This window comes from Talpa occidentalis, unplaced genomic scaffold (assembly GCF_014898055.3).
Source record: "Talpa occidentalis isolate TD23 unplaced genomic scaffold, MPIMG_talOcc4v2.1 talOcc4.3, whole genome shotgun sequence".
NCBI classification, from domain to species: Eukaryota; Metazoa; Chordata; class Mammalia; order Eulipotyphla; family Talpidae; genus Talpa; species Talpa occidentalis.
In genome coordinates, this window is record NW_023603184.1 from 70,977,405 (window position 1) to 70,992,402 (window position 14,998).

Genomic DNA, 14,998 nt, shown 5'->3' on the forward strand with positions numbered 1-14,998 from the left:
AAGAAAGCAGCAAGAGCTTTGCAGAAAGGGTTTGCTGTTTGGAGTAAGTCTGGGGAAGGGAACTCACTCCAAGTTAGGCTCAGAGCTGTTCGCATACTAACGAGTAGTGCAGAGTTCCTACTGGCAAGGATTTCCCAAACCAATAACAAACATCAATTCTAGAAGCATGTGTCCCCCCATTTTAACATTTCTGATATACACATATCTTTTCAATGGATCTTTATGAGTTAGAGATGACTAACAATGAAGATCAAAGTTTTCAAGCAAACTGAGTCAAAAATTAAGGTCTGAGGTCAAGATGAGGCCTCACAGTGTGGCCAGTGGAAAGGGAGAGACCAGGGTGGAGCAGGGGCCATGAAAGCCAAGCTCACTTTCAGACTGGATCCTGAGGGGTCCAAAGGGGTGTCCTGAAGTTAGTCTTAGTGCAGGCAGAAGCTCCTCTGTGAGGAGCTCCAACCCAGGGGAGCTGAAAAGGAAAATAGTCCAGAAGATAGTAAACTCCTGATGTCTCTGAAGAGCAGCAGAATCTCTGAATGCAGGGAATCAGAGCCTGCCCTGAGTTGGATTTTTCTTAAAGCAAAAGACAGACCATGGGACATTTGAGGGCTGTAACACAACCAACCCATTCCGGGTAGGTTTATCCACGGTTCTAGCAGCCACATGCTCTTCACCGTTGTTTGTAGTCGCGAACTCCTCCGTACACTCCACTGCACTCTCCACCCTCGATACCGCACCACCACACCACACTTGGCTGCGCCACCCTATAAACAGATCTCTTAGCCCAGGTGTACCCACCTACGCACGCCCACACCCTACTCCAGGTGCCCGCCATCAGGCATGCATTTGGGACCACAGGGTTCCATCATCCATCCTAATGGCAGGAGGGCAGAAAAGCCTGATACATTTTACCTACCCTACAAGGGCACCCTAAAAAGACCTGAAAAGTGCTAAAGTGAAAAAGACTAAAAAGTGCACAGACAAGCTGTAAGGGCAGGAATGGCCACTGAGCAGGTTTTCTGATCCCATGCAGACCGGGTAAAGAAGGAGTCAGAGTCCTCAGTGGTTTTGCAGGTTTTTATTGGGGTTCAGCGGGTACGTGGCAGGCAGGGGTGCTGGGGGGCTGGGAGGCTGGCAGTCCTCCCAGCCCCCAGCAAATCTTCACTCTATCTGGGCTGTTTGGCGTTCTCTGCTTCTGCTTCGGGCTTCTTCTCTTTCGGCTTCTCTTTGGCTTCTGCTGCTGCTTCTCTGCTTCTACTGGCATCCCCGTGATGCCGCCCTTAAAAGCCCAGTCTCAGCCCAGGTGAATCCCATCTACCTATGCCCACACCCTATTCCAGGGGCCCGCCATCAGGCATGCATTCACGACTGCAGGGATCCATCATCTGTCCTAATGCCGGGAGGGCAGAAAAGCCTGACATTTTTCCTTACCCTACACAAGCTGTAGGGGCAGGAATGGCCACGGGGCAGGTTCTCTATGATCCAGCAGACTGGGTGTAGAGGCCGGACAGGCCACAGGCACAGTGCAGGTCTTCTGATCCCATGCAGACCGGGTAAAGGAGGAGCCAGAGTCCTCAGTAGTTTTGCAGGTTTTTTATTTGGGGTTCACCAGGCATATGGCAGGCAGGGGTGCTGGCTGGGGGGCTGGGAGGCTGGCAGGCCTCCCAGCCCCCAGCAAGTCTTCACTCTATCTGGGCTCTCTAGCATTTGTTCTGCTGCTTCTCGGCGGCTGCTGCCGCTGCCGCTGCTGCTGCTGGCGTCCCCGTGACGCCGCCCTTAAAAGCCCAGTCTTAACTCAGCTGAATCCCATCTTCCTATGCCCACACCCTATTCCAGGTGCCCGCCATCAGGCATGCATTCAGGACAAGGATCCATCATCTATCCTGATGGCGAAAGGGCAGAAAAGCCTGATATTTTCTTTACCCTACACTGGGTAAAGGAGGAGTCAGAGTCCCCAGTGGTTTTGCAGGTTTTTATTGGGATTACCAGGCATATGGCAGGCAGGGGTGCTGGGGGGCCAGTAGGCTGGCAGGCATCCCAGCCCCCAGCAGGTCTTTTCTCTTTCTGGGCTCTCCAGCGTTCTCTGCTTCTCTCGTGGCTTCTGCTACTTCTTTCTCAGCTTCTCTTTCGGCTTCTGCTGCTGCTGGCATCCCCGTGACGCCGCCCTTCAAAGTCCAGTCTCTCAGCACAGGTGCACCCACTTCAGGTGCCCACCATCAGGCATGCATTCAGGACCACAGGGTTCCCCCATCTATCCTAATGGCGGGAGGGCAGAAAAACCTGATACCTTTTACCTCACCCCACAGTCCACCTCCTCAGGGTTTTCTGCCATACAACCTATATATACACAATTTTCTTAGCAAACATAAACAATGCAGCCATGGCCCAAAAAGCAAATACATCACAATATAACAACAAAATACAACAGAACACAAATAAGTCCAGGCAGGCCCCAACCTAGTGGCAAAAGACAATTATTGGCACCAGCAGATGAGCCACCAAATCTGCTGCCAAAGGCAATGCTCATACAAGGGAGGGGAATCACTCACGGCATCTACTGTAACACACCAGGAGCCGTCAGGCTTCCTGGCCTTCTTTGGCTATAGTCTTGGCTACAAGCCACACACCGCATCCACCCCCAGGATGCACTCACTCTGGGATTGGTGATTCTATACTGTTGGGGGTAATCGCCAATCCTCAGGGTTTCTGTCGGCAGTCGCTCCAACATTCGGCCTTCATAGCCACCAACGCGACTCGCAGACCCCTGCTCTCAGGCCAACCCACCACACAAGAACATGGGTCGGGGATCCAAACTCTACATTGGGCTTGGGCTCCACCCCAAGCCACGTTCCCCACCCGTCCCCCAAGGACGGGTTCCTCAGCTCCTTACCCTCACTCAAGAATGAGCAGGGCATCACCCCCAGGTGATTTTAAGAGACTCACAGGTCTTCAGCATACTCAGGCTGCTTAACAGCCACTCAGGGCTTCTCAACTTAGCATCAGCACCAGCTTTTGCCTTCTCAACCGGCTTTTCTCCTTCGCCTAGCTTCTGGGCATACGCAGGCTGCTTTTGGCCATCAAGGCCCACTGGCCACCCCCAGAGTCCCATCTCCTGGGGTTGGCAAACGAAACTGTTCCACCCCCAGGGTCCCAAAACATATCAACCTGCAAGGTCCTCCACCTTCTGGCGGGATTGTCAGTCCAACTCCATTAGTCCAAGTCCATCAGTCCAAGTCTATTAGTCCAAGTCCGTTGGCCTCTCCCTGTATCAGCACTGGCGAGCTCCGAATCATAGTCCCCTCTTCGCTGATGATTCTTGCTGTCTCAGGGGTCATTGGCTGGGCCTCGCAGGCATCTCCTTCACACAAGGTCTCGTCCTGTAGCTCCCGGACCTCGTCCACCCTCTCTGCCGCCATGGCGCCTCCAGCGCTGTCACAGGCTCACACAGTCTGTTACTCCTTAGTCCCTCAAGGTCTTCGGAGAGCTCCATACCCATCTTCATGGATCATCCTGCCGATTAACGCCAATTGTAGGGGCAGGAATGGCCACAGTGCAGGTTTTCTATGATCCAGCAGACTGGGTAAAGGAGGAGTCAGAGTCCCCAGTGGTTCTGCAGGTCTTTTATTGGGATTTACCCGGTACACAGCAGGCAGGGGTGCTGGGGGGCCAGTAGGCTGGCAGTCCTCCCAGCCCCCAGCAGGTCTTTACTCTTTCTGGGCTCTGCGGCGTTCTCTGCTTCTCTCTTGGCTTCTGCTACTTCTTTCTTGGCTTCTCTTTTGGCTTCCGCTGCTGCTGGCGTCCCCGTGATGCCGCCCTTCAAAGTCCAGTCTCTCAGCCCAGGTGTACCCACTCCAGGTGCCCGCCATCAGGCATGCATTCAGGACCACAGGGTTCCCTCATCTATCCTAATGGGGGGAGGGCAGAAAAGCCTGAAACCTTTTACCTACCCTACACAAGCACAGACTCAACACTTCCCAACATTGTTCACTTAACTCTCTACAACCCAGTAATACTTTTATTTTAAATTATGCCCACTTTACAACTGAGGAAACAGAAACTTAATGAGTATTAAGTGACTTGCCCAGGATCCTAAAAATATGGGTTGGGTCTCTCTGCCCCAAGTTTTTAGTTCATATTTGATGGTAAGATGATAAAGTATAGGGGTTCATTGGAAGTGAGGATAGAGGTTTTTTGCCCTTATTAGTAAATAAATTAAATGTACTTATCAAATTGACCAACATGAAAAATAAGAACAATTCTTAATTCTTGGGGACTGTTTGGGAAATAGTTACTCAACTATCTCTTGGCAGAGAGTAAACTGGTACACATTTTCTGGAGCAATTTAACACATAATCCCTAAAAAAAAAATAAAGTGACTCTGCTTTAATTCTGTAATCTCATTTCTAGGCATTTTGCCTAAGAATATAATTGCACAATTATACAGACATATGTGCAAAGCTGTTTATTGTAGGAGTTATTACAATAGCAAAAATCTGGGAAAACCAACCAGCAGCAGGAGATTGGTTAAACAACGGAAAGCGTGACAAAATACTTATTGTGTCCATGGAAATAGGTGCTGTAAGCCAGTGGACTGACAGACAATCACATACATGATGGTTTTAGGTTGAAATATGCAGGTTACAAACCAAAAATAATCTTTTTTTTATAAAAAAGGCTAGAAAATAACCCACCCAAAATTTTAGTAATGGTTATTTCTGATTAGTGAAATCTGAAATACTTTTTACCTTGATAAGCTCAGTTTTCCCTTATAAAAATAATAATTATATAGTTTTCTTAAAAACAAATTTTCTAAAGGAAAATTTACCTAGAGCACAGAGAGAGGAAATCACTGGTATGGTCTTAAGAGGTAAACAACAAGGCCTTGTCCCCTGAATCAACCCAGGGACCACAAAATCCTTGATAGCCAACTAATCATGAAAGCAAATATAGCAGAAATCACATGCAAGAGAGATTCTCTTCTCTAGTCCGATGAATGCATTCAAAAGCAGTAACTTTTGAATCAGAGTGACCTGAGGCACGCAGGCCCAGCTGCCAGGGATGTGCCTCCACAATCTCAGGTCAGAGAACCTGTACCCACCATGGCAGACCAGCCTGGCTTCCTGGGTCACCCTGGAACTCTGGGGCATTTGATTCAGAGAAAAACAAGATTCCCAGGGGCTTGCCAAGCAACGGTTCATTTCAAATTTTGCAGTGGAAATGTAAATTTTGTAAATGTAAATTTTGTAAATCAAAATAAACTGCATATATATCCCTCAGCCCAGCCATTTTACTCCTGGAATCTATTCCACAGAAATAACGCCACCAGTTCAGAAAAACTGACCTGTGGGTCAGGTGCAGTGTTTGAAGTAAGCACTGAAGTCATATTCTTAATCTTCAGATGTTATTGGCCCTGGGATAGCTAACAAGGTAATAATAAAAATTACATAGCTTTGGGTAGAGGAGGGTAATTCCAAGTTGTAAGGAAGGAAGGCATAGAGGTCAAGAGTCACCATAAATGTGGGATGAGTCAATCCCAATGCAGGGCAGGAGGGGCTGGTGCTTTAAACCCAGATTTGCTTTCATTAGGTAAGGTAAAACATACAGACATGGAAATGACTGTCACAAGGAAGATTTTTTTATGTTCTCATTTCCCTAGAAACAGGAGGGAGGCACAGCATGTGATGCAGGACCACACAGAGAAGCACCAGCGTCAGCAGGAGGCAGAGGGAGTGAGGAGAAGCAAGAGCCCTCACGGTGGTTTCCAGGACAAGAAGGTGGTAATGCAGGGCAAAGAGCCTAGGACTGACTAGTCTTTATAACTGTAGTGGTTCTGGAATATAAAGAGTATCTCAGTTGTCTGGCTCTGGGCAGGGGAAGAGAGGCCCAGAGAAGGGTGGGGTGGACTCTGGATTACTCTGCCTAGGAGGGGTGCACACCCATATGGTATGTGCTTTACTATCTCTACAAACTTACCAGCCCTGGAAGGGGCAGTCACTCCAGTGCCATCAAGTTCCCATATGTCAAAACATCAGCATGAAAAGACATGCTTTATACAGCTGGCTGGGTCCCAGGCACCCAGTGCTTCAGATTCCCCCATCATGTCAGAGAACCAAGTAAGCCAACAATCAGGCAGAATCGTAGCATATACCCAGCCCTACAGGGACATTCTGCAAGGGGAGAGGAAACCAGCAGTGATCACTAGCAGCTTCTGAAGCACCAAATCATGCATAAAAAAATCCAAGGCACACAGAGAAAGACTGTGGAAGACCTTAACTTCTAGACTTGGGATTCCAATGTGCAGCATGCCAGGTAGAGGCACCGTGTGACATGCTGCCATTTTTCAATCAGGGTTGTATTCCTCTCTGAATTATATCCCGCAGATAGAAACTGGAGCCTGATGAGTAATTGAGGCCTCCGGGGGAATAAAGAAGTCAAGGAGGGAGGGAGATACTCTCTCCTTCCCTTGTGCCAAAACTAAATTCCAAGGAGTTGGGTGGCCTTGGAGTCTTGGGGAGGTCAGGAAATGAAGCATGCTCTGAATGGAGAGCTTGACTTATAATGATGCATGTGAGAGAGAGGAACATGTCATGGCTTCCACCCAACGCTTGCACATCCCCCACCCAGGCTAGGTGGCCCATGCCTTGCTGGGGTCGGGGTGGGCGGGTACTACCTCCCTTACTTGAATCACTTCCTTAACACTAGAAATTCATATCGCTCTTATTTTAAAAGAAAAGATGCCAGATTGGATTATATGCATTGCACTAGTCTGAAAATGTAATACAAGTTTGTCTTCAGCCAGAAACTGGATCTGACTTAAAAGCAATTGTAATACTTGCATAGACACAGATATTGATCTGGCTCTGCTATGTGACTGGCATTTGTGATGATCAGGACAAGAACGGGCACAAAAATATCTTAACTGTGAGAGTTGTGGGCCTGCATGCTGTCTCCATCTGCCACCCAGATGCTCTGGTCAACTCGTCTCACTTAGCACTGGAGTGTCTATGCACAGTCCCTGGGCACAGAATGCGGCAACAACTCAAACACCTCAACCATGGGAAGTGCCTTGAGATCCCTGGATTTAGCCTGAAAAGAGTGAATGTTCCCTGCTCAAACTGCCCACCCCACTCACCTAAAGAGCTATATTATTATTCTAGGTGGTCTTTGCCTGAATTAATGTGTCTATGTTGGCATCCATTGTTTTCTTGCCCCTTCCTGCCTTGTACCCTCCCAGACTCCATGCCCGCTACTGGCTTGCCTGAAGACCTTTCTCTATATGCCACTAGTCCAAACTTTTTGCCCTAAAATGAAAAAAATATGTAACCCCTGCCTGTTATTATCCAGTGAAATGTAGTTATCCGCACTACCCAGCCTCTCTTTTATCCTCAAATGGGACAACCAGGCAGAAAACACAGCGCCTGGTGACTAATGATAACACACCCACTGCAGGAGGAGGGCCCAGCTCTCTGGTCCTCCCCATTAGCTCATGGAATTACCTTCAAAAGGGTCTCATGGGTCTTCATTGCTCAGACGCTAAAGTCATACAACACAGCTGGGGACTCATAAAATGTGGGTTCTGATATGGTAGGTCTGGGATGAGGCCCCAAATGGTGCATGTCTAACAAGTTCCCAGGTGATGTTCATGCTGCTGGTCCATGGACCACACTTTGACTAGCAAAGGCATAGCTTTCTCTGAGTAGCAAGGGACATACAACTCTGAGCTTTAAATGCAACTATATACATATGGACTTGCTGGAGCAAACCACAACAGCTTATAATGAGATACTTTTTAAATGATCTGTTTGTTTCTGAAAGAGATGGCTTGAAGATCTCTAAATTTTTTATATGGCTTCAAGGCACTATCATTTGGATGACATTTATAAGCACATTTTCTAAATTAAAATCTTTCACCCATGCTAAATTTAAAATGCATTTAACAGGGAGAAGTACAAGCACCTGAAGGAGGGAGCCTTCACTTTGGGCCACTGGGTAAATCCTCAAGGACTCAAGGCCACAAGTGAAAGCACTGATTTACAGATTTGGAAACTGAACCTAAAAGGGCTCCAGAAAACTGAAGGGAAGGAAGCTGACATCAACCTGACAGCACAAGGAGCCCAAATTTGGGGCTGACAGCAGCCCTGCTATGAGCTGCATTTGGCCCCTGCTCTCAACTGAAAGGCAGGGAGGGCTAATGGTGAGAGGTCACCTGTGATTTTGCTGGTAGCAGCTTTAGAGGACAAACTTTAATGTCATTTGACCAAAATAAATAAACAAATAAAGGTTTGGAATTAAGTGATTTTTTTTAAGGTTTCTTCTCTATTTTTCTTGTTTTGCCTCAAGCAGAGAACCACCTGCAGGTGATGTCATTCACTGTCTTACGGTTTTTGTGGGCCCTATGCATCCTCCCCTTTGTTATAGACAAAATATTTAGGTAATGCATGATGAGATCTCTGGGCAATTTCATAAAAAGATCCATATCCTTACAGAGTGAGGCTGGTTGGTGGTTGTTTCCTTCCACTATTCAAACCTCTCCATCCTCAGAAGCCAGTCTCACCTTTAAACAGTCTACTCTCCTCTGAAACATCTCTTGTGTCTCCCCTCATCTTGATTCTCTAACAGCTGCACGTCTCAGGGGTTTCAGAAACACCCCAGAGAACCCCCGAACAGATGAAAAGGCTAATGTTGTTAGTGCCCAGTCTCCCTGACATTCCTCCCGACTGCCCGAGCTGCAGGCCCGCTTTCATTCACTTTAGCGAGCTCTGCAGCAGATTCTAAGCTCTCTGGCGCCACCTTCTGGAAAACTGCAAACAAGGAAAAAGGCAGATTTCCATTACCGGTCTCAACGAATACTTGACCAGACCGTTTGAATTCTCCCAATCCCAGTCTATTTCTAGTTGCACTAAAAAGGCTGAAAGTACATCATGAGGTTTGCATCGTGTAGTGGGAATAATACAGGATTAATAATACTAGCTCGGACTCAGTTCAGCCACTCAAGTTAAGTCACTCACCCTTTTATATAAGTCAGTCTCTTCAGTTGTAAAAAGGCAGTGACAACTGCCTCCAAGTTTTGTTGCATGGATTAAATGCCCTAGTGACTATAGAGAGAGTTTCTAGATAGAGTCGTCCCCAAAGATGGGTTAAAACTTTATTTTTATGACTCTGATTCATTATTTTATTAAAGTCTGTCTGCCTCACCTCAAAAATGAAGTTCTATCAGTACACACTTGGGTCAGGTTGGGGTTTTTTGTTTGTTTGTGTCTATTCAAAAAATATCTACTTAACAATTTAAGGAATTTTCCCTCTACCCATATTCCAACAACAGTCTATGATTGTAGAAGAGACAGATGGTGGTTCCATGGTCTCTAGAAGGATCTTTCCTATTTTGCTTTAGTCAAGAGGGTGGTGAGTAAAAATCATCCCTGGAAATTTTCCATTCTTAAACCCTACAGATGTAAATGCCCTGCGAGTCACTTGGAGATCATCTGGTTCTAGAAAGAACCTTGAGTGGTGCTGGAGTCATCCACTCAGATGCTCAGTGAGCAATCAGTTTTGGAGTTTGAGCTCTCGAATGAAGCATGGTAAGAGAAGAAAGGCCATGAAAGGACCAAGATACTGTTTCCAGCTTCTGCCACTACCAGTATGTGTGACCTGGCCTCTGAGCTGCCAAATGTCCCTCTACCCACAATGCATGGACAGATGTGGGTCCACCTATGCTACCCCAGCTCTGCTCCCATGCCAGAATTTCCAGAGAATTTCCAGAGACTACAGAAGCAGTAGACAGTAGACAGTGCCCAAAGATGCTGCCATGTCTCTCCATTCATGACAGGAACATCCCCTTTCCCAAAACACAGCATTTTTCAATCACCTTTGTATTTAGTGGTGAAGATATGACACAAATACAGGCAATAAGAAACAAAGGGAAGTTCATAGGCAAGTATACTGGGGATACTCCATCAAAGAGGAGCTGACTCAGAAGACATGTTCCTTTCTCATGTCCTCTTCTTCCCACCAGAAATAAAATGGAATGGCTGGAGAATGGCAGCCACCTTGTAGCCGTGAGACAAGTATGCACTGAGTGATGGAGCAGCAAGAAAGAAAGAGCTGGTGACATCTTGGAGCTGCCCTTCCAGCCCTGGACTGACTATATCCAGATTTCACATTTTGTGAGAAAAATATAAACAACTGTAGTTTAAATAATTGATGTTTTCAGTTGATTATAAGTCCTAAGTGGTACCCAAAGGTTATTACTGAATAACCAACTACCCAGTCAGTCATGGAGGAAGTATGGGGTTTTTTTTTCTCATTTTCTTAATCAGTGCTACTGAAGGCACTCACTGAGTATTTGATACTAAGTAGGCATGCAGTTTTTGCCTAGCAATTCTAACCCTACAAAAAGGAGTCCATGAGTTCTTTCACTAACACCTGTATTTTAATTCCTAGTTCCAACTTCAACCTTGTAGTTCCTACTTTGACTCTTGACAATTAAGTCAAATAAAATAAACAGCTTAGCACAATACATGACATAGCATTCAATACTGTGAATGCATTCTGAAAAACATAGATCCAACTAAATATGTGTGATAGTGTGACAAGGGAATATTATATGATCATCCCAATGGTGTTCCTGAAATCCTAACTTATATATTACTAAGAATTATGGGTTTGCTTGATCATTTGGACTATAGAACAAATAATAAAGATATTAATAAAAATATTATTTATTACAAAATGCAAATAAATAGTTATGTACTTATCTGAAAACTGCAGAGCTCCAATGAAGCAAATGTGGCTGTGTGGGGAGAAGGTGTTGGGTTATTACTTAATGATCACCAGGCAGCTCAGGTTAGACTTTGCCAAAGCATGATCCTCCACAAGTGTCCTTGGTGACTTTACACCCCACTGCATGATTCTTTTCTCAAAAGTTAAAGAGCTCATGTCCAGAATTCCAATAAGGGCCAGGCTTATTTGGGACGGTGAGTACCAGGCTCATAGCACCCTTCGTGACTTTGGAATCCAAACCCAGCCTGCTGCCTATCATGGGTTCCCGCCTACCCTTTTCACACTGTACAGGTTGCTGTAGTGAGTGAATCTGGCTCCCAATACTTTTGTCCTTGGTCCTTTTCTTTGCTCCTGGAGGTAGTTAAAGAGGCCCTCTGATTTCTCCTGAGTGAAGAGCTACATATAGAATATGACGCTTCAGAGCCATTCTAGTGGCTGACACTGCTAGGTCTAGTCAACTATCTTGCCAGTCTCTGAAGCTCCACCTGATCCTCTGTGCATGTTTCATTGAGACAGGTGAAGGCCCTTAGTTTACACCTTATTTTTTTGGTTAGAAATTATAGATTAAGGTAGTTTCTTAGAAAACAAATTAAAAGGACACAGAAACATCAATTCCAAAGAGCACCTGCACCCTTATGTTTATAGCAGCACTATTTACAATAGCTAAGCTTTGGAAACAACCCAAATGCCCAAAAATAGATGACTGGATCAAGAAGATGTGGTACATATACACCAAGGAATATTACTCAGCATTCAAAAAAGATAAACACATGCAATTTGCAGCAACATGGATGGCGCTGGAAGGGATCATGCTCAGCAAAATATTCCAGAAAGAGAAAGAAAAATACCGGATGGTCTCACTCATAGCAGGAATCTAGAAAACTTAAAAAAGGGACCAGGAAAATGAGTAACTATAAGAAAGTGAAAATCAAAATCAACAAAAAAACTACGAACCAGAGACACTCTATGGGGGTGGGGAGCGGGGAGGGGAGGGATTGGGGTCAAAATAAGGGGGTTGCAATTGTATGGGGAATATAAAAATAAAATTTATTAAAAAAAAAAAGAAAACAAATTAAATGCAGGAAAAGAGACTACAAATGAATTAACAACCCTCTTTGTAAAGTACATTCAAGAGAGGTTAAAGGGCTCATGGCAGAGGGGGTGCAATACAGGGGCTGGTTTTCATTGCTTAAATGTGGGGGGAACAGCATCACTCTCCCTTTTTAGAGCTAAAGTACACTAGTGCATAATAACACCAAGAGAAACACTTGACAATAAACTACAACCTCACATACACGCACAGACAACTTTTGGTTAGGAAAATAAGTTCAGAGACAAATAACATAATAAAATTGTACTGTGTAGATTCCATTACGTAGAATACGTATGCATTGGGTCCAAAAAAATTATTCATTCTTCTCCCTTCCAAAAAAGCTAACCACATGTTTTCTCTTATGAATTAGTTGTTAAAGTTTTACCTTGTGCCAGGCCTGATGTAAGAAAGTAGGAATAAATGGTGAATAAAATATAAATGCAGCATAAGCCATTGACTAAGACTGGAGGTAAAGCAGCTAGCTGGTCGTGAATACAGGTTCTGCCACGTATGAGATCTGTGGTCATGGGCAACCTCATGAACTCTTTGTTTTGAGTCAGTTTTCTCTTATAAAATGGGTGCAATAAAATTACCTACCTCACGGTGTTGTTATGAAGATTAAATGAGGAGAGACATCATCAGGTTGAAATAGTTCTCTACTGTCTTTTTCTCAAAGAACACCAATTTTGACAATCACCCACAGACAATGAGGCCTTTGTTGAAGTCCAGGAGTCCAGGAGAAAAGTCCCAGCAGACTGTTGGAGGGGGAAATAAATCCAAGATTGGACAATTGAAGAGAATAAGAGGACCAGTTTCACTTTACCATGTCACCCCTCCCCCAAGTCAGCACAGCTCAGCTGATTGCCCTGACAATTAGTGATGCTGGGTCACTTTCCACATACATGTTGGTCATTTGTTTGTCTTCCTTAGCAGATGTCCTCTGCCCATCTTTTCAATAAGATTATATGGTTTTCCTTATTTGTGGGTTTTTTTTTTCTGTTGAGTTGTATGAGTTCTTTGTATATTTTGAATATTAACCCCTTATCAGATATATGGTTTGTACATATTTTCCCTGATTCTGTAGGTTGCTTTTTTGTTTGATTGTGTTCTTTTACTTTGCAGAAGTTTTAGTTTGATGTTATCCCACTTGATTGCTTTTTGTGATTTCTTTTTCTTTTTAGCTTGTGTTGGTGTCATAGCCAAGAAACCATTGCCAAGATCAATCAAGGAGATTATTCTCTAAGTTTTCCACTAGCAGTCTTACAGTTTTGGATCTTGCAGTTAAATTTTTAATCCTCTTGAAGTACATGTTTTGCCTGGTGTAACATAGGAGTCCAAGTTAATTCTTCTGCATGTGAATGTGGAGTTTCCCCAACACCATTTATTGAAGATACTTTCCTTTCCCCATTGTGTACTCCTGGATCCCTTGTCAAATATTTATTGACTATGTATACTAGGGTTTACTTTTGGGCCCTCAATTCAGTTCCATTATGCTGTGTGTCTCTTTTTTATGTTAATGCCATACTACTTTGAAATCAGGAAGTGTGATACCTCCAACTTTGTTCTTTCTCAAGATAACTTTGGCTACTTGAGGTCTTTTGTGATTTCGGATAAATTTTAGAATTGTTTTCTTCTATTTGCATGAAACAATGCCATTGGGGTTTTGGTAGAGTTTGCTTTGAATATGTAGATGGCATTGGGTAAAGTGGATATTTTAACAATATCATTTCTCCTAATCCATAAACACAGTATCGTTCCATTTGTTTGCATTCTTTTATTTCTTTCATCCAAGTCTTATAGTTGTCAGCACACAGATCTTTTACAACCTAGGTTAAATTATTCCTAACTGTTTTATTGCTTTTTATGTTATTATAAATGGAATTGGTTTATTCCTTCTCTAGACATTGTGTTGTTAGTGTATAGAAATGTAACTGATTTTTTTATGTCAATTTTATATCCTACAACTTTACTGAATTTATCAGTTCTAACAGCTTGTTAGTGGATTTTCTATGTGATTAGAGCATCTGCAGAGACAATTTTACTTCCTCCCTTCTTTTTCAAATGCTTTATATTTATTTACCTTGACTAATTGCTCTAGCAAGGACCTCTAGTACTCTGTTGAATACAGTGGTAAGATTAGACCCCCTTGTCTTATTGATTTGAGGGAGGGAGGCTCCACAGGAGAAATAGGAACCCTCTTTTGCAGCTGGTAGAAATGTAAATTGGTACAGCCACTACGGAAAACAATATGGAAGTACCTCTAAAAATTAAAAACAGAACTACCATGTGAAGCAGCAATCCCTCATCAGGAGCTGTAATTGAAGGAAATGAAGTCACTATATCTTGAAATGATATCTGCACCCTGATGTTCAATGCAGCATTGTTCACAATAGCCCAGGTGCAGAATCAACCTAAGCATACAACAAAGGATGGATGGGTGGATAAATAAAGAAAATGTGGCATATATGCAAAGGCATGTTACTCAGACATAAGAAAAGAAGGAAATTCTACCATTGGCAATCACATGTAGGACCTTGAAGGCTTATTATGCTAAGTGAAATAAGTTAAGACAGGGAAATACAAAACCATAAAATCTCATTTATATATAGAATCTAAAAAATCCACGCTCATAGAAACAGAGAGTAGAAAGTTAGTTAACAAAGGCTGAGGTGGGGGAGGGAGTAGTGGAGACAATGGGGAGAAGCTGATGGAAAAGTCTAAACTTCCAGTTAGAAGATGAACAGGTTCTGAAAATCTAATATACAGCATGGGGACCACAGTTTGCAAAACTGTATTTTGCTGTATGAGTAGATCTTAAATATTCTTAATATTTTAAAAAGTTAATTTAAAAGGTAATTATTGAAAGGTTATGGAGATGCAAACGAACTTTTTGTAATCATTTTGTGATAGATATGTGAGTCAAGACATTGTGTTGTGCATCTTACCAGAAGGCAGGGGTGGGGAGGGGGATGGGGCTCGGTGGGGTATGGTAGAAGTTTACTGGGACTTTGGTAGTGGTGGTTATAACACACATCTGTAGAGGTGTGGACCTATATACCTGAAACATAAAGTGCTATAAATCAACATTGTATCAATAAACATAATTTTAATAACATTTTCCAAAATTAG

The 14,998-nt window shown here is 43.9% G+C and overlaps 1 protein-coding gene across 12 annotated transcripts in view; it reads right to left on the reverse strand.

Moving 5' to 3' along the window:
• NCKAP5 (NCK associated protein 5) overlaps positions 1–14,998 on the reverse strand; it is a 1,249,968-nt gene that overhangs the window by 1,154,527 nt on the left and 80,443 nt on the right. For 10 of the 12 annotated variants that reach the window (XM_054699644.1, XM_054699660.1, XM_054699656.1 and 7 more), the window contains exon 2: positions 12,467–12,624. The exons of the other annotated variants lie outside the window; for them this stretch is intronic. The gene's annotated coding sequence lies outside the window, so the exon portion shown is untranslated. The remainder of the gene's footprint in view (positions 1–12,466; positions 12,625–14,998) is intronic. 12 annotated transcript variants of the gene reach the window in all.